At 45.8% G+C, this 27,900-nt stretch overlaps 1 long non-coding RNA gene across 2 annotated transcripts; it reads left to right on the top strand.

Annotated features, from left to right (window-relative positions):
* Positions 1–284: 284 nt before the first annotated feature.
* LOC308582087 lies at positions 285–27,900 on the top strand. Of its 2 annotated transcripts, none has more exons than XR_014005483.1 (3): positions 285–1,572; positions 4,503–4,586; positions 27,500–27,900. It is a non-coding gene; the product is annotated as an uncharacterized lncRNA (long non-coding RNA). The 2 variants fall into 2 exon arrangements; XR_014005484.1 differs by lacking the exon at positions 27,500–27,900 and adding an exon at positions 25,096–25,290.

Below are 27,900 nucleotides of genomic sequence, written 5' to 3' on the forward strand. Positions count from 1 at the left end.
CAAACGTTTTTTAAGCTGGGCTCGCAGCTTCGCACTTTCTCTTTCGCTGTGTGCACCGGATCACCTGGAGCACTCAGACAGTCTGGAGGACAGTGGAGCGATCTTCTCATTGTCTGATTACATTTCTTTAGTTCCCCCTTCTTTTTAACCCTCTCTAGTTCCTTAAATAATTTTATTCCCACTTTTTCCTGTTTGATTTCCCACCCCACCCCACCCCTTACCCTGCCTGCCCTGTGGGAAGATTCTCCCTGTGTCTGTGAGCGCTGCCTGTGCATAATCCTCCTTGGCTTGCCTTTCCCAATAGGGGAGAGCCCCCGTTAGGGGCTTTCTTTCGCAAAAAGGTTCCCCCCATTTCGCCTGTTTGTTAACTGTGGGGCTAGTCAGGGCTGTTCCCAGCTTAGCTGGAATCACTTTCATTTATAGTATCCCCAAATGTCGGTTTTATTTTGGGTGCGTGCAGTGCTGTTTGCCAAATTTTAATCTAGCCTTGGGCGGGAGCGCTATTTTGAGCTTCCTTTAATATTGCAATAAGACAAAGATTCTCAAGAGCAGAAGCAGGGAGGCCTTCACAGCCTGCACATATCATTCAAGCCTAAGTCTTCTACAGTTAGCAGTACAGTAAATTGTTAAGTCTCTGTGACACGTGACTCATTCTCTCTATAAGAATGTATCAGCTTGCAGGCTCAGTTGTTGCTTATGTATATCTGAGGCAGACAGAGTGGAGCCAGAGGCTCTCTGTGCCTCCAATGAGCACTCTGTGTATGCTCTTTAACTATGCTGTTTCTGAACAAGTTTATTTTCTTCAAGTTTTGTTTTTTTTGCCCTGATAGTGGCGACTGCCATTTTAGAGACGAGCCATTGTGGCTTAGTGGCTAGAGGGCAGGACTAGGACCTGGGAGACAGGGTTCATATCCCACACTTAGCCATTGTTATAACAAAACAAAACAAAACAAACTGCTCCTTATGGACTATTCTGTTGCTGGGTAGTTTGGCCCATTTGTGATATTGCTCCCAAAAAGAACTTTGGGTTTCTTGAGGGGGTGCTTCCCTCTAAAAGGGCAAGCAGGGGTACCTGGACAGGTGGTGGGCTGCCTCGAGTCTGTTCTCTCACTGGACACATTTATGTCTGGCCTAGCAGGTGATCCTGGGGCTTGGCCCTGCTTTGCTCTAGAATTCAATGGCCTCTGGCAGTGTTTCCAGCCTGCTTTCTACCTTCTGCCCGGGGCCTTCTTCATCAGGGGCCTTCCATCTCTAGTAAAGAGGGAGAGGATTTTCCTCCTTCTGGGCCCCTTTTTTCTGATTCACAATTTTTCCAGAACCGAGCTAGGTCCTTAGGGAGGAAGGTAGCGTCCCCATGTGGTGCACGAAGCATTGGTTTCACCGGTTCCTCACTGTTTAGTTTTTTGCAGACTATGGCAGGGCCTTTGCAGATACCTCCAGAGCTTGCCTCTCCTGCAGAGGATGACTTGCTGATGCCCCAGGTGCCTTCTTCCGGAAGGAAGCGTCCTCGGAGGCGGCAATCCAGGAGGAGGGCAAAGAGGAGCAGGGAACGTGATTCCACTTCCTTGTCAGGTACATCATTCCTGAGCTCTGATGACGATTTTGACGTCAACTTGGACCTCAACGGGGGTCAGGGTCAGGCTGACCTGGGTCTTTAGGGATCATCCTGGATAGCTTAGCTGGTCAGCACATAGTGCCGGTAATGCCTAGATTGCAGGACTGGTCTCTGTATGGGACAGCTGCATGCTCCCCCATCGTTCTACCCAGACACTGAAGTCCACGCCAAGGGCCTTCTGGTGGTTCCCTCACTGCGAGAAGCCAAGTAACAGGGAACCAGGCAGAGGGCCTTCTCGGTAGTGGTGACCGCCCTGTGGAACGCCCTCCCACCAGATGTCAAAGAGAACAATAACTAGCAGACTTTTAGAAGACATTTGATGCATTACTGTATGCATGGGCAGGGTATAAATAATAAATTATTATTATTATTATTATTATTATTATTATTATTATTATTATTATTATTATGGAGTGGACTAGATGATCCTCAGGGTCCCTTCCAACTCTACGATTCTATAAGTGGCAATTCACTATGATGGGAATGTTAGACGTAGGGCTGCCATCATCCCCACGGCTCGCTGGGATCGCAGGGACGGGGACATGTGGACCACTTGCGCAGCTCCACATTTCGAATGGAAATTCCCTGAGCAATAGAACCTGAAGCTGGTATGCAGGAAGCTGCCCCGGCAGCAGCTTTGTTGAGACTTCTTTAGGGGTTCTGGCCAGCGTTGGCCCTGTAAATTCACACTTCATAGCGGCAGCACAAGACGCCCCCTGCCCAAGCGGTGGCTGGGGGCTGTCAAGCAATAGCTCAATACCTCTTGCCCACATTCCCATAAAATTATCTCCCTTGAAAACCTGGCTAAAAGGTTATGCAGATGGGTCAGCGGTTTTGTGCTTGTGGGAAGGGTTTTCCCAAGGTTTAGGATTCCTCTGGCTTTTCAGCCAGTGGCTCGGAATACAGGAAATCAAAAGCCAGTTAGAGAGCTACCTGAGGTAGCCAGAAAGAAGGTTAGGAAGCAGCTTGCATTGGGACGTATGGTGGGATCACCTTTGATTCTCCTTCTATTCCTGATTTGCATTTATCCCCATTGGGGGTCGCCCTAAGAAATCCCCATATAATTCCATCTGATCCATATTTATTGCATCCCAAAGGCACCTCAGTGAATGATGCTATCCCTCCGGAATTGTTCCGTGAAATACGCGTCTCAGGATCAGGCAGTTGAGGTTACCATCAAATTGGAAGAGGTGCCTTGTTGGCAATATGTGATATTGAATCGGCCGTTAGGCTGCTGCTGATTCACCCTTGAGATGTTAAGTGGTTGGGCTTTAATTTCGATGGAGCTCCTTATAGTGATAAGGCGATGCTGATGGATTGCACAATAGCCTGTGCAGCACTCGAGTGCTTTAGCGCCTTCTGGATTGAACATTGCGAGTCAAGACTCGTTTAACTGGGGGTACCATTGATTGGATTATTTTACTGGCTGGTTCATGTGACACCAGCCTCTGCGTAGGCTTACTGGACGCCCTTTATTCCCTCACTGAGGAGCTAGGTGTTCCGTTGGCAGTGGATAGGACAGTGGGTGCTACTGCCGCTTTTAATGTATTTGGGGGCTAGCTACCATATTTTTCGCTCTATAGGACGCACCTTGTTTTAGATGGGGAGAACAAGAAAAAAAAAATCTCCCCCTCTCTGCTCAGCGCCCCTTCAACGAAGCAGCAGGAGAAACGGAGCCCCTTCCATTTCTCCTCATGCTTGGCTGAAGAGGCGCTGTGCAGCTCTCCCTCTCTGCTGAAGCCAGGAGAGTCTTGCTCTCCTGGCTTCAGCGAAAGAAACCCGAAGCCTGCGGAGCGCAGCGGGAACTCGCGCTGCGCTCCAAAGGCTCCAGGTGGCTATCCCTGAAGCCTGGAGAGCGAGAGGGGTCGGTGCTCACGACCCCTCTTGCTCTCCAGGCTTCAGCGAAAGCAATGCGAAGCTTCCTCTGCGCTTCGGAGGTTTCGCGTTGCTATCGCTGAAGCCAAGGAGCCTACATTCACTCCATAGGACGCACACACATTTCCCCTTAATTTTTGGAGGGGGAAAAGTATGTCCTATATAGTGAAAAATTCGGTAGATACCATTGCTCAAACATCTGCTTGCCTGTGGAAAAGCTGTTTCCCTTGAAGGAAGTTATTCTTGTAATACTTCCTCTGAAGCAAGTGTTGCTTTGTCAGATCCTATCATTGCTAGGTCAGTTAAATTTTGCATGCAGGGTGGTTGCTCCAGGCTGCCCCTTCCATACTTGCTTGGCCAGGTTGTCTCATGGCCCGGGGTCCCTTCATCATCATGTACACTGGCCTTGAGCCTGACAGGGCAAGGCAAGCACATGTGACCTAACTTTTCTTGAGTTTTCCCCATTGTAGTGGCAGTGCACATCTGGACTGAGGAGTTCAGGGATCATCGGGTTGGAGCCAGTACGGGGCTGTGAGTCTGGAGGCTTATTGCCTCAGGACTTTTCCTTATCTGCTTTGGAGCTTGTCATTAGTGTCTGGAGCTCTAAGTCAGACCTAGTGGGCAGGGTTGCCACCATCAGGCTTCTGGTCACAGGTGAGGCGGGCCCTTGCCCTGTTATGGATACCAGAAATATTTGGCTTTTCATTCCCCTGGGGGGTGGCTCGCTCCTAGTGCACGAAAATGGGTTCTCGTTAGACAGGCATCTAATTGCTCACGTTGTGTGCCAGTTATTGCAGCCTGCGGCTTTAGCCACTGCCCAGCTGCCACCAAGAGGGCTAGAAAGCCTGTGGATAGCAGAGTGGCCAAAAAGGTCCTTGCCTTGGGAGGTGCGGTTGTCCGCCATGCAGGCCAGGAAGTGCACTAATAGTGCTGTGGCTAAAAGGGTTTAGTCTTGGGGGCGGTGCTTAATTTTGCACCCTGACATTACCATCAATGCTTCTTCTTTTTACAGGGATGATGGAGTGCACCTCTCTCCAGCTGGTTATGACATCTGGTTTACTGCTGTGTCGTTGGGGTTGAGGAATTGGGTGCAGTGGTGAGTGGTTTGGCAGCAAGCTCTCAGTGCTTGTTTTGGCGGTTAGGCATTGGTTAATTTTTGGTTGGTGGAGGGAATGTGGTTGGCAGTGCCTGCTCCTCCAATGCTGCTGCTGCAAGGGAATTCCGTTAAAGGAATCCAGGGGCTCGCCATGCTTTCGTCCGAATCCCTGGCGTGGGGCTTGGGCCGCGCAAGCTCCTGGGAGCATGTGGTGAGAGGCGAGGGCCTGGGGCTCAGCTCCATTTTCTCCCCAATATTGTTTCCCCTTACTGGCTTTCGCTGGAATCCGCAAGTCAGTTCTGACAGATAGTCGGAACCAATGCCTAAGCAACCACTCACATTTATGTATTTTAATAAAGTTGTAGCCAAAATTATGCCAAAATGAAACAGTAAAGATGTTTGTACCTTTAAGAACAGTTTTTGTGAGCTCTGGGCTAATTGGTTGCAGCTGGCCATGGCTACAAAAGGAGAAAAGCTGCAGTTTGAACTCTGCCTGCAGAAAAACACCCACAAGCTTACTGTTTGTTGTTTTGAAATAAAAACTTTATTTTATTGGGTTTTACACTGGTCTCATGGTGTCACAGTCTTCTGTCATCTGCCACCAGTGGAAAATCCCCCTCTAACACAAAAACCTTAAACAAAAATTCTGTGTGAATTGTGATTTATTTGGGGGTGGCTTGGGGACCTCGACACGCAAAATCTTCTACAGCAAACTACTGGCAGTAGTTTGAAAGAAATAATTAATAAGTTTACTGTCTGATGATATTTAACACCCACGGAGATCAAATAATATCTGTAGAGGTTCTGAAAGGGACATCGGTATTCAGACCAGGAATGTAAAAATCAGGCAGCAAAGTTTCTTAAAGAAAAAGTTTTTATTTGGATTTTGTCAGACAAAAAGCAAATAGGGTGCATTCAGGAAAATGAAGAATGCCCACCCCCCCTTTGGGGCAGTCAACTTATATATCTTTCTGCAAAGCACAGTTCAGCCCCTTGGCATCCCTTTAGCCAATGATTGACAATTTCCTATGGTCATTGATGCATATCGGTATTCAGACCAGGAATGTAAAGTTCTAACAATTTATGTTGGAGATACAAAGGAAACCAAGGTAATATATAACATATTTTTGGTCTCTGTTCCCAAAAAGATCCTTCTGATCCACTATAATAAGAGAAAATGAAGTCCCAACTGGATGTGATCTAGCCATGGAGTCATTAAGTCATACCGTTTGAGTCTGTTAAAAGATCTTTTATTAGAGAAAGAGTGATGGTAATACATCAGTTAACCATATTGGTGGCTAGGAAGAAAAATAAGTATATAAAGGAAGAATTCCTAGATGCCAAGATCCAGGTAGGGGGCAAGTGCTCTTTGGTAAGAGAACCCCAGTAGCTATTTAAAATCACAAAACGCGCAGCAAAATAAAGCATGGAAATATAGGCTGTTAGATCTTTATTTTTTTAAAAAAATATTTTTATTGCTTTTTTCCAATTACAGATATAAAGTCAGATATACAACAAAATAGCGAAAGAAGAAAGAAGAAAATAAGAACAAAAGAAATCCAACTTTCCAGTACATTTTTTCATAACCAATTGGACTTCCCCACGTCTTCCTCACCCTGCTTTCTTTACAATAAATATGTCAGCAAATTAATACCTTGTTTCATGTGTTATTTGTATTTTCAGATAAATCTCTTTTGGTTTCAAAATACCTATTATCCATTTACTTTTGCCCTGAGATAAATACAATGATATTTTAAACTTTAATCCTTTCATAATTATATCTTAATTTCCAATATACCAAATCTTGTTGCTGGAGCTGTATTTTCTAAATCATGCAATTTCTTAACATTCATATAACTTATGATGTTTTTGTAAGTAGTCCTTAATTTTTTTCCAATCCTCCTCCATCGTCTCTTCTCCCAAATCTCGGATTCTGCCAGTCATTTCGGCCAGTTCCATATAATCCATCAGTTGCGTATGCCATTCTTCCAGTGTGGGCAATTCTTGTGTCTTCCATAGGCTGTTAGATCTTTAAAGTATGCCCTTCCAAGTTCCTTCCAAAGTTTCCCCCTTCCACTAGCATAGAAAAAGACCACACAGTTGTAAATTAACAATGGTTTACTTACAAATTCTCCAAAAGTCAGTTTCATGTGCCTTTCTGTTCAGCATTGAGAAATAGCTGCACAGGCAGAATGGCTTGGTTACAGTGGTGGAAGTTCCTAAATTCCTAAATTCCTAAACGGCCAAGAGGACGTTCCCTCGTCTGGCCCCTGTATTTATAGCCTCTGGCCCCTCCTCCAAATTGCCAAATTAGAACTCCCCAGCAACCCAATTAACCCTTTAGTGCTTGGGTTGCTAACAATTTGCCGAGTCACTGTAGGGTGGCCTGTTTCCCCAACCGCAACACGTGCTCTCTGTTAGGGAGAACACGCTTTGCGTGTTGAGTCCCACAAGCCACCCCCCAAATAACTCACACTTCACACTTCAATTTTTGTTTAAGGTTTTTGGCATAATTTTGGCCACAACTTTATTCAAATACAAAATACGTGAGTGGTTGCTTAGGCATTGGTTATGAGTATCTGTCCTTGCCCTCAGGAACAGAGCTGGCCTTCCGGACACCAACGGAAGCCAGCGTGGGAAACAAGTATTGGGTGAGAATGAAGCTGGGAATCAGACTAACACCTCTCACCCTCATGTTCCGGTGGGGCTTGCCCAGCCCAAGTCCGACTCCAGGGACAAGGACGAAAGAATGGCAAGCCCCTGGATTTCCTTTAACGGAATTCCCATTCGCATCATTTGGAGGGGTAGGCACTTACCCCTCCAAGCACCATTTAACCAATGCCTAACCACCATGGAGCCCTCAGCTCCCCACCAACCACTCACAGCCCCAGCCAAGACCTCCGCTTGGCCACCACTGCACCTATCCAAGCCTCATTCCCAGAAGCCGACAGGTGCACTCCATCAGCCCTAAAAAGGGCTGCCGCTTGAAAGGTGATTTCGGGATGAAAAATCACCTCTCCACCCAACTCCACAATCCTTCTGGAAACAGCAGCATTGAAAGGATGGCCTCTCAAAAAGAATCTCGGGGTGGGAAATTGCATCGCCACCCAGCTCCAAAACTTTTCTGACCACAGCAGAATTGATGCGTTTTCTGGCCCTTTCAGTGGCAGCCGGGCAACGACTGCCCTTCCAAACGCAGCGCTGCAAAAGCTTTGACCAAAATTTTTTCGCTGTCGGCACCATTGCACGCAGCGTCTCCAGGTCACCCAAAATTGCAGCACGTAGTGACAAACAGTCCATGGGCACCAGGTCGTTCTCACCAAGCTGCACCACAATAGCAGCTGGCGGCCCCTCCAAGAGCAACTGCCTCCGGATACTTGGCAGGAACTCCGACCAGCGCATCCCACGTCTGGACAGCCAAGACAAGCGAATATGTGGAGGAAAGGCGAAATCTGGACCCAATCCAGATTGCCGTGCTGCGACACCAGCCCAATGGACGATACTGTGCCCCACAATCCAAACACGGGTCACCGCTAAACCTGATAAATAAGATAAAACAAGCAAAAATTGTAAGACACCAATAATGTTAACGAACATAATCTTTGAATGCATTCGATTTCCAACGACCTGTATTTTATTTCCACTGCCTTATTAACATGCTTTCCGGCCTTCTTGGTGGTACGTTTGTCTAGGCATTGGTTCCCGACTAGCTGCACCTGACCTCAGCAGGGCAGCACTGACGACTGGGCCCCACCATATCGTCCGTACCAGCAAACATTGTGGGGGAGCAATGAATCCCAAGGCAATCGCATCCCGCCAGGTGTCGTTCCCCATAGGAAAAAGATGCACCCCATCTGCCCTAAAGAGGGCAATAGCCTTGAAGAAAATTAGGAGGGTGCAATATTACAGAACCACCTAAAGCAAGGACCTATTTTATTTTATTTGTTATTTTATTTACTTTATTTATTTTATTCTATCATCCACCTCCTTATTAACATTCTTTCTGGCCTGCTCGGTGGTAGTTTGTCTAGGCATTGGTTCCCGACTAGCTGCACCTGACCTCAGCAGTTCCATATCGCCAGTTCCAGTAAACAGCATGGGGGAGCAATGAACCAGGATCAGACTCAAGCTCACCCCAAATGCTCCCAGGGACTCTGGCATGGCCCTAACCCTCGAAAGGGGTCGACAAAAGCATGGCAAATCCTTGGATTCCCTTAATGGAACATCTTTGCGCATTGGAGGGGACAGGTGCTCCAACCCCCCCTCCAAACCACCTTGAACCAATGCCTTAAATTATTTTGAGTCCAGGGAGAGCTGCCATCAACTCAATCCAAGCCCTCTTGCATGCAGGAATGCAAACTTATGCTGGAGGAAGACAGCAAACATTCTCGCCCAGCTGTACCACCAGCACTGCGGGAGGACCTGCACAGGTCACACTCGACCGCACCAAAGGAAGGATCTCCTCCCAAAGTATTCCCCATCTGGAGATCCAGTATATGTTCACATGGGCAGGAAGACTGAGATGGCACCCCAGTCCAAACTCGTCAACATGCTTGCCAGCCTAGTGTACAATGCTGTGGCTCAAATGTGCACAGCTGCTCCTATGAAAAAAGGAAATAACAGACAAGCATCAGCACAGACATCATTGTGACACTTCCTGATATAACCCTTGTCAGCGTCAGACTTCCGATGACCCGTATTCACAATCCTGTCTACTGACAGGCACCCAGTGTGCAGCCTTTGCAGCAGCACCTAATCGTAAGGAATGAGGAGTGTTCAGCGGTAAGCAAGCCGCAGGCTGTAATAACTGGTGCACAACGTAAGCACATTGATGCCGGGCTAACGGGAACCCATTTTCATGCACTAGGAGCGGGCCAGCCCCCAGGGAATAAAAAGCAAAATATTCTGTTATCCATAACCGGGCAAGGGCCCTCCTCACCTGTGGCGGGAAGCCTGATTGTGGCACTCCTGCCCACTAAGTCTGTTTTAGAGTTACCAACTCTAATGACAAGCTCCAAAGGATAAGGAAAAGTCCTGAAGCAATAAGCCTCCAGACTCTCAGCCCCGTGCTGGCTCCAACAACCATTTCCCCAACCCTCAGTGCGAAAATGCAATGGACTACTGAAAGGAGTCTCACCTTGATCTTTAACCCGCAGACAAGTTTTAACTTGTTGCAGATACTGCATAGGTAAAATTGACCGACTTCCTGCCCACTGTCCTATGAGGTTGGAGCCTATTCCAACCTTCCAAGGCCCTGCGCACTGCAAACTTTATACAAGGGTCTCTGAAAAATAAAGCTTCAATGTAACAGACATTGCAGCGGACTGAATTCGGATAGTTATAACCGCATGCCCAATCTGCAGCAGGTGGACCAAATACTGCAGGATCTGCTCAGAGGATGGGGGCCAATTCTTCTGAATGGCCGAGAACTGCCAGCTTAAGGCTAAGAAATCCATCCAGGCCTTCCCATAAGAGGTAAAAGCAGAAGGGGAAATGGAAGCTGCCGCTCTCTGAAATTACTAATTGTTGTCAAAATGCCACAGGTCTGGAAAAGTCTGGCAATAGCTGAGTCTGGAGCCCAGGATCTGAAGCGCTTCATCTGAAAATCGGATAGTGTCAGCGTAATTTGGAGAGTAGAAAGCACAATATTAAACCTTAAGTGGCGCAGCTCGAAAGCATGAGGACTGTGCTACAGCATGAGGACTGTTTTGCCAAGACGCTCACCACTACCTGGTTATCAGACCAAAAGCAGATCCGATGGTCACTGAACTCCTCGGGCCACGTGAACTGCTACTACAATGGGGAAAACTCAAGAAAAGTTATGTCACATGATTGCCTCACCACACCAGGCTTGAGGCCATAGCTTTGCACACCAGCAGCCCTTGAAATAAAAACCAAAGGGCAAAGATCCAGCAGCACCAGCATGAACCTAAAAATCCCTGAGCGGGTTCAAGGTATCCTGCCATGGCAAACTACTATTGCATACATTCAGGAATTGCTACCATCGCCTGATATCTGCCTTCACCACACTTGGTAGGCATACACAAAGGTAAGGGGACCTCTGTCAGCATCGCCCTTGAGCCAGTGCCACCAACTGGACTCATCCACTTCAGCCCCAACTGGGCTAGGCGAGGTGGGTAGCACTTCCAGAGACCACCTTCTGCACAGGAACAGGTCAAAGTGCTGTGGACTCACAGCTTAGAGTTGTGAGCAACGGATTAACTCCAACAAAAGACAGTCGTCGCACAGCAGAGTCTAGCAGAGTATATAAACAACTCGGAGAGCAGCTCTGTAGAATATCTTCTTTATTCTATCTACAACTATACAAACTATATACAGAGCTTAATAGGTCTAAGTATAAATAAACGCTGCACTGCACTGAGTGTCTGCAGCTGCCCTTAGCAGCAACCTTATCTCTACACATGATCTCTAACACTCAGTCTCTCTCCCTCTCCGACACTCACTGACTTGACTGACTGACTGACTTGGTGCTGGAGCAGAATAAGTAGAGACCAGAACACGCTCCTCCTCTCTGGAGAATCAGCAGACTCCTCAGGAGATTCTTGGATATGGGAGGGGTGAAATCTAGGCAGCCTGGCCTAGTGGGAAGATTAGTTAAGTGACCCAGCAAGATCGGATCTGGTGAAGCATCACTTGCTACAGAGGAAGTATTACAAAATAACTTCCTTCAAGGCAGACAGCTTCTCCATAGCCAAGTGGTATGTTTTAGCAACGATATCCAACTGGATCCCTAAATAAAATGGGAATAAGGGCCAAAGGTATTGAGCTATTGCTTGCCAGCTTCCAGCCCCCGCTTGGGCAGGGGGCATCTTGTGCTGCCATCATGATATGTAAATTTACAGGGCCGACGCTGGCCAGAACCCCTAAAGAAGTCCCAACCAAGCTGCCGCCAAGCCAGCTTCCTTTTCAGACACACACTCTGTGCAATGCAAAAAACACACTCCGTGCAGTGCACACACTCTATATGCAATGCAACTACACTGTGCAATGCAAAAAGCACGCTCTGTGCAATGCAACTACACACTCCGTGCAATGCACACACAAACCCTCCGTGCAATGCAACTACACACCCCGTGCAATGCAACTACACACTCCCTGCAATGAACACACCCTTCATGCAATGCAACTACACTCCATGCAATGCAACTACACACTCCGTGCACTGCACACCCTCTGTTCAATGCAACTACATACTCCGTGCAATGCACACACACTCCGTGCAATGCAAAAAAACCAACAACACACTCTGTGCAATACAACTTGACCCTCCATGCAATGCACACGCACTCCATGCAATGCAGCTACACACTCCCTGCAATGCACACACCCTTCATGCAATGCAACTACACACTCCGTGCACTGCACACACTCTATATGCAATGCAACTACACACTCTGTGCAATGCAAAAAGCACGCTCTGTGCAATGCAACTACACACTCCGTGCAATGCACACACAAACCCTCCGTGCAATGCAACTACACACCCCGTGCAATGCAACTACACACTCCCTGCAATGCACACACCCTTCATGCAATGCAACTACACTCCATGCAATGCAACTACACACTCCGTGCACTGCACACCCTCTGTTCAATGCAACTACATACTCCGTGCAATGCACACACACTCCGTGCAATGCAAAAAAACCAACAACACACTCTGTGCAATACAACTTGACCCTCCATGCAATGCACACGCACTCCATGCAATGCAGCTACACACTCCCTGCAATGCACACACCCTTCATGCAATGCAACTACACTCCATGCAATGCAACTACACACTCCGTGCACTGCACACCCTCTGTTCAATGCAACAACAGACTCCGTGCAATGCAACTACACACTCCGTGCAATGCACACACACCCTCCATGCAATGCACACACCCTCTGTGCAATGCAACTGCAAATCTCCTAGCAATGCAATGCAATTGCAGCCCGTGCAGCGCCGTGCTCTGCAACGCACAGAGCAAACTGCAATGCGGGCACGCAAAGGTGCTTTCTCCCAGTTGCATATTGCAAACGTGGCGCCCGTTACATCCCTCGCAGTGAGGTAACCACCAAAAGGACTTAAGTGTCCAGGTAGAGCAATGGGGGAGCATGCAGCTGTCCCATACAGGGACCAATCCTGCAACCTAGGCATTACCGGCACTATCCGCTGACCCAGTGAAACCAATGCTTCATGGACCACATGGGGACACTATTGAGGCCGGAAACGCTTCCAGGCCATCGAATTCTAGGGCAAAGCCCTAGGATCACCTGCTAGGCCAGGCATAAATGTTTCCAGTGAAATAGCAGAGTTGAGGTAGCCCACAGCTTGTCCAGGTACACCTGCTTGCCCTTTTAGAGGGAAGCACCCCTTCAAGAAACCCAAAGTTCTTTTATCACAAATGGGCCGAACTGCCCAGCAACAGAATAGCTCAAAAGGAGCAGTTTGTTTTGTTTTGTTATAACAATGGCTAAGAGGGGTATATGAACCCTGTCTCCCAGGTCCTAGTCCTGCACTTTAGCCACTAAGCCATGATGGCTCATCTCTAAAATGGCAGTCGCCACTATCAGGGCAAAACAAACTTAAAGAAAATAAACTTGTTCAGAAACAGCATAGTTCAAGAGCATATAAGAGTGCTCATAGTCCTTGGAGGCACAGGGAGTCATAAAGCCAACCTTCGGGGATACTATAAACGAAAGTGATACCAGGTAAGCTGGGAACAGCCCTGACTAGCCCCACAATTTCAACAAGAGAAATGGGGGAAACCTTTTTGCGAAAGAAAGCCCCTAACGGGGGCTCTCTCACTATTGGGAAAGGCAAGCCACAGATACAGGGAGAATCTTCCCACAGGGCAGGGTAAGGGGTGGGGTGGGAAATCGAACAGGAAAAAGGGGGGAATTAAATTATTCAAGGGACTAGAGAGGATTAAAAAGAAGGGGAAAATAAAGAAATAAAGAAATGTAACCAGACAATGAGAAGATTGTCCAAGTGCTCCATGTGATCCGGTGCAAAACGGCCAAGAGGACGTTCCCTCGTCTGGCCCCTGTATTTATAGCCTCTGGCCCCTCCTCCAAATTGCCAAATTAGAACTCCCCAGCAACCCAATTAACCCTTTAGTGCTTGGGTTGCTAACAATTTGCCGAGTCACTGTAGGGTGGCCTGTTTCCCCAACCGCAACACGTGCTCTCTGTTAGGGAGAACACGCTTTTCATGTGCCTTTCTGTTCAGCATTGAGAAATAGCTGCACAGGCAGAATGGCTTGGTTACAGTGGTGGAAGTTCCTAAATTTATAGGAACTCAAAATGTAGCACCCTGCTTGTGGTTAACGCTTAGCTGGAATGAAATATTCAACGCAGCAATAGAGAAATTAAAATAATAATTTATTTGTCAGACAAATAAATGAGAGGCATAGTGGTATATGGTTACCAAGCTCTGGCCTGGCCTCCTGCCATTATGGCCAGCACTTATATTCCCTTAATCCAGCCCCCTTTGCTCCTCCTGTGGCTGCCTCTGTCCAATCAGCCTGGTTGAATTTCCTATTGGCTGATTGCTATAACCAATCCTAAAAGATACACCCATATCCTCCTGTCCTTATATGGAACACAAAGAGCTATATATTGTTACATCTATAAATGACAAATAAGTAGTAATATATCTTACATGTGTCTCAACAAGGAATCTTAATTACCAGCTCACCTCTTGCCCTCCTTGCCCTATTGCCTTCTAAAACAAATGGTTAATCTTAAATTTTTATTTTAAACATATGTCAAGGATCTTGAGTTTCACATCAACATTGAAAGATCTCCTTCATTTGAAGGTTTCTAAACAAATGCCTGACAGCTATATATCAGGACTGCTTGGATGGCGTCTTCCTGTCTGGCAGGGGGGCTAGGCTGGTGGCTGACTTAATTTCAGGATAAATACAACTCTTACAACTATATGAAATAAGAATCTAGCATTTCTTAAATCCTTTGCATAATTACATTTAAGCAAATATATTTAATACATAACATAGGTAGCCTTTTAAAAGGAATAAGGCCTTTGTAAAGTAGAAAAGGAACTCAGTAAAAAACCGCTTCAAAAGAAGCCTCTTCAGTTTACACCCCCCCCCTTCAGCCAGCTGCTTTTCCCATTAGCTCTTCCCAACATTTATTGCCCTCTAACTCTCTCAGTTTAAGAAAGAAACAGCTTTAAAAAGACTTCCCAAAAATGCTCTCCCAAAAATGCTCTCTTTCTGCCAGCTAGATGCTTCTCCATTTGGTCTTGGCCTTTTAACCTTAGAAAGAAGATCTGGCTCATTTTACTGGGAGGCACATTGGTATTATTTTACTATTTACTCATTCCTAATTATGTTTATCTCTGCCTTTTTTATCTTCTGTAACATGTAGGGTCAGTGTCCTCACTCTCAGTCTGTAATTCCAGCTTTTACGACTTTGAGAATTGTTTTCTGCTATAAATCAAGGGGCCCCTTTGTCTAGGAGGAAAACATTGCCAAGGTTCTCTAAGCAGCTGTCTTCTGCCTGGCATGAAACTTTTGAAAATCTTTAAGCTCTCTCTTTAATATACAAGCCCTGATCAAACATTAATAAAATGCAGGCTTATGCCTGATGCCTCATTCCCCCCCTTTCAAGCTCAAGGACCTTCATCCCAAGTGTCCTTGATAGCTTGACCTTCATCATATTCCTGAGGTAAAGCTCTGTATAGGGCCATGATATGAGGTAGAGTTTCATTCGAAATCATCTTGCTAATTGTACTTCTAAAACATGAAATGATACATGGCATCATACATAAAACCATTACCACTACTGTCAAGAAAAACAAGCAAGACAATAGTATCCCTTTGAGTCCTGTGACATTAGGTAACCAATTGGTGAGCCATCCCATATCCCATCCTTCCCATGTTTGTACTGGGACATGTGCTATATTCTCCATCTTTGTGGCCAACACACGGATTGCCTCACCATTATCTGAAATGTTAAAGCAACAGGCATTCCCTGTCAAGTTCAAGACTCCACATAGGCCTCCCTGCTTGGCAAGTACATAATCCATTCCCATTTTCAGCTGCAAAATGGCGGCTCTACTTTCATCCAACTGTTGTGCAATAAGTCTCAAACTCTGGGCCGTTGCATTGGTTACAAGTTCCACTACTGCTTGCAATCGAATTATTCTGTTTAGATTATAAATAGGATCCCGTGCCCCTTGTATGAGCTCACCAGGATTCCAGGAGGCGGGATCATAATAGGCTATAATGCGCTCTGGTGGCCAATCATCAGTATCGCTCCAACTTTGGGTACTTCCTCCTGCTATACGAGAAATATCAGCGTTTCTTCGTGTACGCTTGGCCAAATTAGTGGGCATAATCCACATTGGTGGTAATACCCATCCCAGGAAACAAGTCCCACTCCATTTGGAGGGGAGTTTCTTGTATGCCCATTCTCCACATATCCACCACAACCATCGGGTCTGAGGTTTTTGGTACGTGGAGTACAGAAGGCGAAATATCAAAAGAGGTAGAGAGTTCACAGTGCAGTATGTTAGATTGCCTTTTTCTGTCACAGTTATGTTCCATACCACTTTCCATGCATGAATAAAAGGAGGTGCACAGGGCAAGGTATTCCGAGTTCGATAGGTAGTACCGTGTGCCCAGGTATGACTATTCTTAATATAATCCCAAGTATAGTGACAATGAGAAGAGCCTATCATGGTAGAATCAGCTGCATCTGATGATTTATGTACACAGAATTCCCCTTGTACAGGTATAACTCGTAATGGTTTAGTTGAGTTCCATCCGGGGAAATTCTGTATTTCTGTTTGGTGTGGCATTTCGCTTACCATACCAATGGCATCTAATGGTATCGGTAATAAGGGCATACCTCCCTCTGAATCATCTGGCCCAAGAGAGCAAACAAGGCAATTGGTCCTATTTGCAACATTGGCTACCATTTCAGCTAAACCTACCCACATATTGTGGTCATGGCGGAATCCATATTTAGCAAATTTGGTCAGATTCAAGGACCCTTCCCCTTCCCAAGGGATCAGGATTAATAATAAAATCATGTTGATGTCTAGCATATGCATTCCTTCCACAAAAGATTACCTTATTGTGATAGCAAATAAATATTAGTCCCAATATAATTCCCCCAGTGACAGAAATGGGGAACCACCAAGACCAAAACATATATCCCGAGGATCCCCAATGAGTAATATCTCTGTTAATTGTTCCACAAGGGGGGGCAGTCAATTAATTGTATAAGAGAATCTTCCCTTTCACAATCGCTGGTTCAGATGCTCCTCAAGCTTCAGGCGTGCGCAGGTCAGCCAGCTTCCAGGTTGTGGCTGCAGCAGGCCGGTCGTCTAATGTTGCCCGTGACCTAGCCCGTTCCCGGTAGGGCTAGATACAGGGGTTTTTGGAGAGAGTCAGTTTAAGAGGATTAGAGGGGTCACCTTTGCACGTCCAACTGCCTTCGGACTTCTTCAAACGGGAGTGATGAATCCAGGGGGTCACCTCAGCTACCTTCACCGCTGTTGGAGTAGAGAGCAAGACGGTGTAAGGTCCACGCCACTTAGGTGCAAGTGGATCACGTTTCCACTCTTTCACCCATACGCTATCGCCAGCCTGGAACTGATGAATCGGCTCGGCAATGCTGCACGGCGTGCGCTCGAGGGCCCACCTGTTAAGAGAAACAAAAACACGGGAGAGAGATTGCACTTGTCCCTGTGTCACATGGTCTCCTATTTGTTTAAGATCAGCTGAAATATCCTGAACAAAGGAGGGCGGTCTCCCATACAGGAGCTCAAAAGGTGACAACTTAAGTCTTTTTGTGGGTGCACACCGAACACGAAACAGTGTTATGGGTAACACATCTACCCATCCCAATCCCGTTTCCTGGGTTAATTTTGCCAATTGGGTTTTCAGAGTCCAATTCATTCTTTCAGTTTTCCCTGAACTCTGAGGCCTATAGGCTGCATGCAGTCTCCATTTCACTTGTAGGACTCGACATACTTCTTGTACTACTTGATCAATGAACGCTGGCCCATTATCACTTCCAATGCATCTAGGTAATCCAAACCTCGGGATCAATTCAGTGAGGAGTCTCTTAGTTACCTCTCGTGCCTTTTCAGTTCGGGTGGGAAAAGCTTCAACCCATCCGGTAAGAGTATCTACAAACACAAGGAGATACTTGAATCCCTTAGAAGGGACCAGCTCTGTGAAGTCCACAATTAGGCTTTCCATGGGGACATATCCCACATGTTGGATTCCAGGAGGTTGTACCGGTCCCTGCCTGGGATTGTTTTTAGCACAAAGAACACATTTCTGTGAAATGCAAGTTGCTAATTGTGATAGATTAATAATATACAACTTCCGACTGAGACTCTCTCTGGTTGCAGTACCGCCAAGGTGAGTAGATTCATGATAATTTCTTACAATTGTGCCTGCTAGATGATGAGGTACATAAATCCTATTGTCCGGCAGGATCATCCAACCGTCCTTCACAACTGCTCCTTCCTGTTCAGCCCACTTCCTCTCTTCTGGGGTATAGTGAGGTTTAACTTCTTCTGGAACTACCTCTGGTATGAGGGCTGCTATAAATCCTCCCACAGGCTTTTGGGCTGCCTCTCGGGCTGCTTTGTCAGCAGCATGATTTCCTCTGGTTATTGGATCCCTTCCTCGTCCATGACCTTTGCAGTGCATTACAGCAATCTGTTCTGGAGCCCATACTGCTTCTAACAGGATTTCTACTTCAGGTCCATATTTCAAGGCCTTCCCGTGGGCTCCTATTAGACCTCTTTCTTTCCATAGAGCTCCATGTGCATGCAGGGTTAAGAAGGCATATTTAGAATCAGTATAGATGTTTGCCTTACATCCGGCTGCCAATTGCAGAGCTCTAGTTAAACCTATAAGTTCAGCTTTTTGTGCTGAGGTGCCAGCAGGCAAAGCTTCAGCTTCCACAACTTCCTCATTGGTGACCACAGCATATCCTGCTCGTCTGGCACCTTCATGCAGGTAACTGCTACCATCAGTATAATACACAACATCTGGATTTTTCAATGGTTCATCTTTCAGATCGGGTCTACTGGAATAAACTTCATCCATTACTTGGAGACAATCATGTGATTCCTCATCATCTACCTCTGGTAGGGGCAGCAAAGTCGCTGGATTGAGCATATTCACTACTCGTAGATGAATCCTGGGATTTTCACACAATAGGCCTTGGTACCTAGCCATCCTTGGGTTCGTTAGCCAATAACTACCCTTATATTCCATGAGCGTCAGAACAGCATGAGGTACATTCACATACATCGTCTGGCCGAAGGTAAATTTATCAGCTTCTTTGACAAGGCTTGCAGTGGCCGCTACTGCCCTTAGGCATGGAGGCCATCCTTTTGCTACTGAGTCCAATTGTTTTGACAAATAAGCTACTGGACGATTCCAACTTCCTAATCTCTGGGTCAGGACTGCCGCTGCAATCCCATTCTGTTCATGTACATACAGCTGAAAGGGTTTTTCCGAATTAGGCAGTCCAAGGGCTGGGGCCTCCATAAGTCGTTGTTTGATAACTAAAAAGGCTTGTTGCTGCTCAGGTCCCCATACGAATGGGTCCTTTTCTGCACCTCGAGTGCTTTCATGTAAGGGCTTGGCCAGACTGCTGAAATCAGGTATCCATAGTCTACAAAACCCTGCTGTTCCCAGGAATCCTCTGAGTTGTTTCCTTGTGGTAGGTTCCTTGATAAGGCAAATAGCTTCTTTCCTCTCTGGCCTCAATGCTCGTTGTTGGTGTGAGATGTCAAAGCCCAAATATTTGACCTTTTCTAAACATAACTGTGCCTTTTTCTGGGAAACTCGGTAGCCAGCTTCCCAGAGCAAGTGGAGCAGTTCCTCTGTACCTTCTTTACAGGTATCAAAATCCTTTGCTGCTAGTATAAGGTCATCTACATATTGCAGAACCACCTTTTCTCCAGGTATTGAGGGGTAACTTGTTAGATCCTTCACCAAGGCAGTGCCAAATAAAGTTGGGGAATTTTTGAATCCCTGGGGCAATCTCGTCCAGGTTAGCTGGCCTTTTGTTCCTGTTAAAGGGTCTTCCCACTGGAAGGCAAATATAGGTTGGCTCTGTGGTGCCAGCCGGCAACAGAAGAATGCATCTTTCAAGTCCAATACAGTAAAAAATGTTGCTTCTGGTGGGATCAAACTCAGCAGGGTATATGGGTTTGGTACATTTGGGTGCAAGGTCTCGATAGCCTGGTTTACGAGCCTCAAGTCCTGCACTGGCCTGTATTCATCTGTTCCAGGTTTTCGAACAGGCAAAAGGGGTGTGTTCCATTCTGATTGGCAGGGCTTAAGCAGACCATATTTTAATAGGCGGTCCAAATGTTTCTGGATGCCCTCTGCTGCTCGCCGGGGTAAAGGATATTGCTTTACAGATACAGGGGTAGCCATAGGTTTTAAGGTTACTACAATTGGAGCTATATTCTTGGCCATTCCTGGTGGGCTATTTTCAGCCCATACTCCTGGTGGCACCTGTAGAGTTCGGAGGAGCTTGTTTAACTCTGTATCCAATGTGGGTTGGACTTGCAGGGCTGACATTAGGCGCCATGATTGTTCCTTAGGTACTGAGAGGGAAATTATTCCTGCTGCCTTTGATGGCAGTTTCATTTCTGGACCTCGAGGAGTGAAGGTGATTTGGGCCTGCAATTTGGACAGCATATCTCTACCTAAGAGAGGTATTGGACACTCAGGTATATACAAAAACTGATGGGTTAAACGATGTCCCCCAATCTGGCATTCCAAAGGTTGGAGGAAAGACCTCTTAGCTGACTGACCAGTGGCACTTTTAATGACTACACTTTTGGATGCCTTTTTCTGCAATAGTTCTGGGAGTACTGAGTATTCAGCCCCAGTATCAATCATAAAGTCTATTAAATGGCTTCCTAATTGAATCGTGACCGTGGGCTCCTGGAAGCCTAACTTTATGGAGTCCGGTCGTTCCTAGTCTTGGGTAAAATCCTCCTCTGCCAGTCCAATGAAATTGTCTCTACTCTGTCCTTGTCCAGGTCTCTGATATCTTCCATTTTGGATCATTCCCCGTCCCCGTCCCTGGTTTCTTGGGCCGGAGCCTGGGCCTGGGCCTGGGCGTACTTCTTCCAACCTCAGGGGTTCAGGACACTCCCGCTTCCAATGACCCTCCTTCTTGCAATTCGCACATTGATTCCTTCCCAGTGGTGGATTCCTTCCCCGCCCTCTTCCTCCATTTAAGGGGCGGTAGTCTTGCTTCACTGCTGTGGCTAGCATTACCATCTTTTCCTTCTGCCACTTCTTCTTCTCTTGTTTCTCAGCCTCATCCCTATTCCGATAAACTCGGCGTGCAATGGCCATAATTTGGCTCATCAGCATCCCTTCCCATCCTTCTGATTTCTGAATTTTCTTACGAATGTCAGAAGCGCACTGGGCCACAAATGTAGCAGTAATCATTCTGCTGTTTTCAGGGGCTTCAGGGTCAAAAGGAGTCCATATACGATAGGCTTCTTGCAGCCTCTCTAAAAAGTCTCCTGGACTCTCATTTGGTTTCTGTTCTACTTCTGAGACTTTAGACATATTAGTGGGCTTCTGGCATGCCCTGCGGATACCTTGCACAAGCGTCTGGCGGTAAGTGGTAAGTCTGGCCAGGTGAATTGCATTGTTTGGATCCCAATTAGGATCTTCCAAGGGAAAGTTGTCTTGGAGATGACGGTCAATATTAAAAATATTTCCCACTCTGGCCTGCTCACGCAAATATATCTGTGCCTTTTCAATTATGTCTCTCCTTTCCTCAGTGGTGAACAGAGTATTCAGGAGCTGGCGGCAATCTGTCCAAGTAGGACTATGAGTATTTATTATTGAAGTCACCAAGTCCATCATAGCCTGAGGTTTTTCTGCAAAAGATGGGGTGTGTGTTTTCCAATTCATCAGATCTGTAGTCGTGAATGGAATATATTGCAGGGTCGAAGTTCGAGGTGGCCGTGGTCCAGGTTGCCCGTTGACCAGCACAGGCTCCTCAAGTGCATCAAATACTCTTCTGAGAGGGGCTACTACGTGATCTTTCTCTTCGCTTTGCTCTAGGGGCCTCAAATCATAGGGGATGGTATTAGTCCCAAGGCGTTCTTTTAGCAGCCTTATACGCCTGGCTGTATTGCTTGCTGACCGATTAAGGTCTCCCTGTAACTTCTGTAATAATTCTCTAGGACTTGGATGTACAGGGGTTTGGGGTAGGCAATCAGTTGTTCCACTAAAAGAGACTGTAGATGGAGTTCTACTGGGACTCACAGATGGAATAACCACTTCTGCTTGGGCTTCATTATAGGCCTCCAATGCCTCCTGAAGATATTTATCATAATCTATCAAGGAATCAAGTTCTGTGACTCCAGCCCCATTATTCATTCCACTTTCTTGCCTTGGGGTTACAACTGGTGGAGTGTTTGGATTAGGCTCCCTTCGATGTGGAGCATAGGGTGGAGGTGGAAGCAGCTCTTCCTCTGGTCCCTCAAAAATGGGTTTGAGTTTATTTGGCAAGATTCCTTTCCTAGCTTCGGCTTTTACAGCCAATAATTTGCATCGTTTGACCTTGCATTCCCTTATCCATGGAGGATTTTTATTTAATGTGCTCAGCCAAGAATCTATATATGAAAATTGTTCTGGGCACCCTCCAGTTTCTTTGGCAATGTTAGACCAAAGTTTGCTTACTAAATTTATATCAAAGGTTCCCTGAGATGGCCATTCAGTATTTTGCTTCGGCCACTCTAATTCACATAACGTTCTCAGGCGCTCTGGCGTCATTTTGACTCCATACGCCCCTGAGAAGGCTTTCTTAAAATTATTTAACATACATTCAAGAGGTGTATTTTCCCCCTTTGAACCCCCAACTCCCATTGTATGGCCCTGTGAAGTATCCACTCAGTCACTCACACACACGCTTCGTGGGTTTCGTTGCCTAGTGAAGTCGCCTTACTAGGAACCGAAGTACTGCCCACTCCACACTCAGGTCAGCTACAGATTGCTCTGTACTTTCTCACACATACAATGCGCTAGATACTTCACCACACTCTACCTCCCAACTTTCCTTTCCCTACACCAGATCACCATCTGATGTACCCAACCACCTAGCGTACTCAGTTCCCACTTACTGAGACGCAGAAGTTTGATCAAGACTTCTCTTCCTCCCAATTAATTGGAGGGCCAAAAATCCCTTTGTGCACTTACCCTTGGTTGGTTCCGTTTCCCCCCGGTCCGTCGCCGCCAGTGAGCAGGGTATCAGACAGACGAGACTCTGCGTTCCCCCTGGAAAAATTTACCAGTGCGCGCTGGGTAAGCAGTTTAGAGATCCTCTCTCTTGTACCCTGCCCAGTAGGGCGAAGGGGCTGCGTTCCAGCAGACCACTTATCCGAGTCACAGGAGCACCATAAAATGTAGCACCCTGCTTGTGGTTAACGCTTAGCTGGAATGAAATATTCAACGCAGCAATAGAGAAATTAAAATAATAATTTATTTGTCAGACAAATAAATGAGAGGCACAGTGGTATATGGTTACCAAGCTCTGGCCTGGCCTCCTGCCATTATGGCCAGCACTTATATTCCCTTAATCCAGCCCCCTTTGCTCCTCCTGTGGCTGCCTCTGTCCAATCAGCCTGGTTGAATTTCCTATTGGCTGATTGCTATAACCAATCCTAAAAGATACACCCATATCCTCCTGTCCTTATATGGAACACAAAGAGCTATATATTGTTACATCTATAAATGACAAATAAGTAGTAATATATCTTACATGTGTCTCAACAAGGAATCTTAATTACCAGCTCACCTCTTGCCCTCCTTGCCCTATTGCCTTCTAAAACAAATGGTTAATCTTAAATTTTTATTTTAAACATATGTCAAGGATCTTGAGTTTCACATCAACATTGAAAGATCTCCTTCATTTGAAGGTTTCTAAACAAATGCCTGACAGCTATATATCAGGACTGCTTGGATGGCGTCTTCCTGTCTGGCAGGGGGGCTAGGCTGGTGGCTGACTTAATTTCAGGATAAATACAACTCTTACAACTATATGAAATAAGAATCTAGCATTTCTTAAATCCTTTGCATAATTACATTTAAGCAAATATATTTAATACATAACATAGGTAGCCTTTTAAAAGGAATAAGGCCTTTGTAAAGTAGAAAAGGAACTCAGTAAAAAACCGCTTCAAAAGAAGCCTCTTCAGTTTACACCCCCCCCTTCAGCCAGCTGCTTTTCCCATTAGCTCTTCCCAACATTTATTGCCCTCTAACTCTCTCAGTTTAAGAAAGAAACAGCTTTAAAAAGACTTCCCAAAAATGCTCTCCCAAAAATGCTCTCTTTCTGCCAGCTAGATGCTTCTCCATTTGGTCTTGGCCTTTTAACCTTAGAAAGAAGATCTGGCTCATTTTACTGGGAGGCACATTGGTATTATTTTACTATTTACTCATTCCTAATTATGTTTATCTCTGCCTTTTTTATCTTCTGTAACATGTAGGGTCAGTGTCCTCACTCTCAGTCTGTAATTCCAGCTTTTACGACTTTGAGAATTGTTTTCTGCTATAAATCAAGGGGCCCCTTTGTCTAGGAGGAAAACATTGCCAAGGTTCTCTAAGCAGCTGTCTTCTGCCTGGCATGAAACTTTTGAAAATCTTTAAGCTCTCTCTTTAATATACAAGCCCTGATCAAACATTAATAAAATGCAGGCTTATGCCTGATGCCTCAAAAAGACACTTGTTAGACCCATGTGGTTTGAGCTCAGATTTGCTCACAAACTGAGCTTCTCAGGTAGACTGGAGGTGCAACAATAGGCTTGATTACCTTCCTCCCAAGGTGAGGGGGACTGACCTAGCTAAGCCTGTCAAGACAGCTTACCCCATGGCATTGACTCCCTTGTGCATTAATCAGACTTAAACATGTTGGTTATATGAGGCTGGTTATCCTGTAAACCTATGTTAGATAATTATAACTGGGGGCGAGGACTAATATTGGAGAGCTGGATATCATGAATATGGAAAGTGGTACAAATGATACAATTAACCAGTGGAGTAAGGGAAGGAATTCAGTGACTGCTTCACTGAGAAGTGCTGCTCTGTACTATGTATTGGTGCAACAAACACAAGATAATCTTCAACCATACAAATTTCTGAGAACAGTTTAGTTTTATATTGTATAAATTATGTACAATGGCTTAAAAGTAATCTCTGTATTATTTCTTTTTGATGTCATTGTTTCCTACACTACATTGTTTTGTACTGTAGTTTTACTGCAAAAAATTAAAAGACGGTTGTCTGCCTCTGTTCTAAGTTTAAATTCATCAGTATGGTCAATCCTGCTTCAAAACAATGTCTAAATCAAATAAGACCAATACCACAACTGCTTCAGCAGCTTTTCACACCTGCTGCCAAACCAATTATGTACTGTCTGGATATATAAACGTTGATTTCACATATGCGCACATTATGTTTTTCAGGTTTCTGGTGTGCTTCTTGTTGTTTAGTAGTCCCTAAGTGATCACAACTAAGGAGTGCAATTCCATCCAAGTGCCCATCAGCATGCTAGCCTATAAACACTGTTAATAAGTACAGCTAATAAAATCCAGTTTATTAGCCACCTTTTTGTAATATTTTTTGCAGCCTTCATTCACAAAAATAAATCCTCAGCTATTCCAGTGCCAGCTTCATTCACTCTCCTGTAATGTGGCAAGTAATTAAATCCTTATAGCAACAGCAGGGGTTTCATTGCCTAGCAGAAGCTCATCTTCTCTGCCTTTCCCTGATCCAGTGAGATAATGTTTTAAATGCTAGTCCATTAAAAGGCCTCAACAACTAAACTTTTAGTTCATGATCTGCCAGTTGAACATTTTATGTTCGCTGACTCCCTTTGTTCCACTGACCTTCCAAAATACCATCATCTGTAGATTATCATCCCATCTTTCTAAGACCTTCTGCGGCTCTTCTGGTGGGTCTTGCACCTCTTTGACTTTTACTCTTCTCAGGAGAGAGAGCCAGGCACCTTTCTTATTCACACCACTTCATTTAGGTGTAAAATGGTCAGTGGGTGCTGAATGAGAGTGTGACTCCCACCCTTCAGAATTGAGCCTCTCCCCATCTAAGTGGCTCACACATGTGAATTCTCCAGACAGGTGAAAAAGCAAACAAACATATCTGCCCCATCATATCTAGTTTTGCTGCTGCAGTTCAAGGTCAGCTGCACTCTGACCAAGCGGCACAGTTGGCACCAGTTCAGCCCAGCCACCGGGTCTGTGGATACTGGGGTTTTAAGACCTTGCTATGGTATAATTGGTCTCTGTATTCGCGGCTGGGAAGGAATCTGCATATAAACAAATTGGGCCCGTTTAGGGTGTTTGCCTTCCTCATATCATTCACCACAACTTTGGGTTGAATCCTGGAGTCTGTTTTCTGGGAGGGGGCGAAGTGGTGCATCACCCTCTTTCCTTCCCACAGGTGTGATAACTCCAGGTCCCCTGTTAAAGGGCTCTGCGTGCAAGTTCCGCCCTGAAGCCTAGATGGGAGCAGATGGGCCACCAAACCTCCAGGGAACAGTCTGGGGAACTAGCTGAGTTGACTTGCATCTGGAGGTGGCCATTAACCCAGGCACAACCCAGGCAGGAGAACTGATCAGGATTTGAGCTGACAAAAATCAAGAGAATCTGCTCAGGAGAGGAGAGGTATTTGCAGGTTTCTGCAACTGACATACTGTAAACTTCTCCTTCCTGTGTGCAAAATGCTCACACCACAGCCTCTGGGAATAGTAGAGCATTAGCAGCTATGAAACAATGGCTGTCTGTTTCCTGCTTGCCTTTTCCAGTCTGCTGAGGTGTCAGCAGATACTCAATATAAAAGGAAAATGTATCTGCGAAGACCTGAGATTCAGCCCTGTGCAGAGATAGGAAAAGCAAGGTAGCTATGAGAGAGGAAGGATCAATTCACTCTGTTAATTTTTACACATGTTCATCAATAGCTACCATGTCCCAAACAATATCAGAATGGAGGGTCACTAATGGAGCAGAACTGGAGAAACCCACTCACTGCTATGATTGACAGCACTGCCATGTCTTGGGTGCCCCTCAGGGTTGAGCATCACCTTCCTTCCAGGTGGTTTCTGGGCCCCAGGATCCAAGACAATGCCAAGCTGGTGCCAAGCATGTTGTTCTACTTTCATTTGGAGCACGTCCTCGAGGCCAATAGGGGGTCTTGTCATCTGAGCAGCCCAGAACCTCCATCCACACTTCCCAGTCTTGCCCCCCGGGAGGTCACTTTGGTGCTGGTAAAGCAGAAATTTGATTTAATCTTGGAAGTGCATTCCAATGTCTCTGGAGACAGACGGATGCCAACAACAATATAAAACTCTACTCCTCACCCCCACCCCAAATAACTGTGTACTTTTACTTTTTTTTTTTTACTGTCTTCCTGTGCTTTGGTTTCTCTTGGGTTTTCCTTTGCTGTTGCACTTTCAGTTTATGTCTTCCTTTGTGTCCCTGACTTACTTGTTATTATTATTATATACTTATGTATACCCTGCCTTTTCCTGCTTTCTTTCGTGACTCCTTTGCTTCACTTCTCCCCCAGTTTGTGGGACCAAGGATCAAATCCTAAGCCCATGAATGGGCAGCACTAGCTTCCTGACTGTGTACCAGTTGCTAGGCAGGTTCCAGTATGGCTTTTTGGGGAATGTGGGAGAGTTTCCTTCCAAAACACTGCAGACAAAAGGACAGCAGAGTGATTACAGGTAATGAGAAAGGAGTGTTAGCTCAATAAAACCCACCAGTATCAATTAGTTTGGGGTGACAGTTGATGAGCTATAATTTGGTTGGAGTTTAAAGGTGGACATAAACCTTTTCTTTTTATTTACAGCATGACCTTCCCCAGCTCACAGAAGCTGACTGGCCAAATGAACCACAAAACAGGAATGCCATTACAATCTAAAATAATTGATTACTCAGAGGGCGTTGCCAGCGCAGTGAGAAGATCAGTGCAAAAGTGACACCATTTATTTCAAATGCCTTCTGTTCTGGCCTTAAATATTTGGAGGTGCTTGGTAAAATCAGTTCCTGTGATCAAGGTTTTTCTTGAGCAAATCAAAACCAAAATTCAATATGCACTAGATAAACATATTCTTGGGGATCCTTTTTTCTCTCCCTATTGTGCTAAAAGCCAGTCCTATTCTTCCAGCTGCCTCAGTTGCCCATCATTTCATGAGAAAAGAATTTACATTTGAAATTTATCAGTGGAGAGTTCAGTGAGATTCTCCTGGG

This window comes from Podarcis bocagei (assembly GCF_964188305.1).
Source record: "Podarcis bocagei genome assembly, chromosome: 1".
NCBI lineage: Eukaryota > Metazoa > Chordata > Lepidosauria > Squamata > Lacertidae > Podarcis > Podarcis bocagei.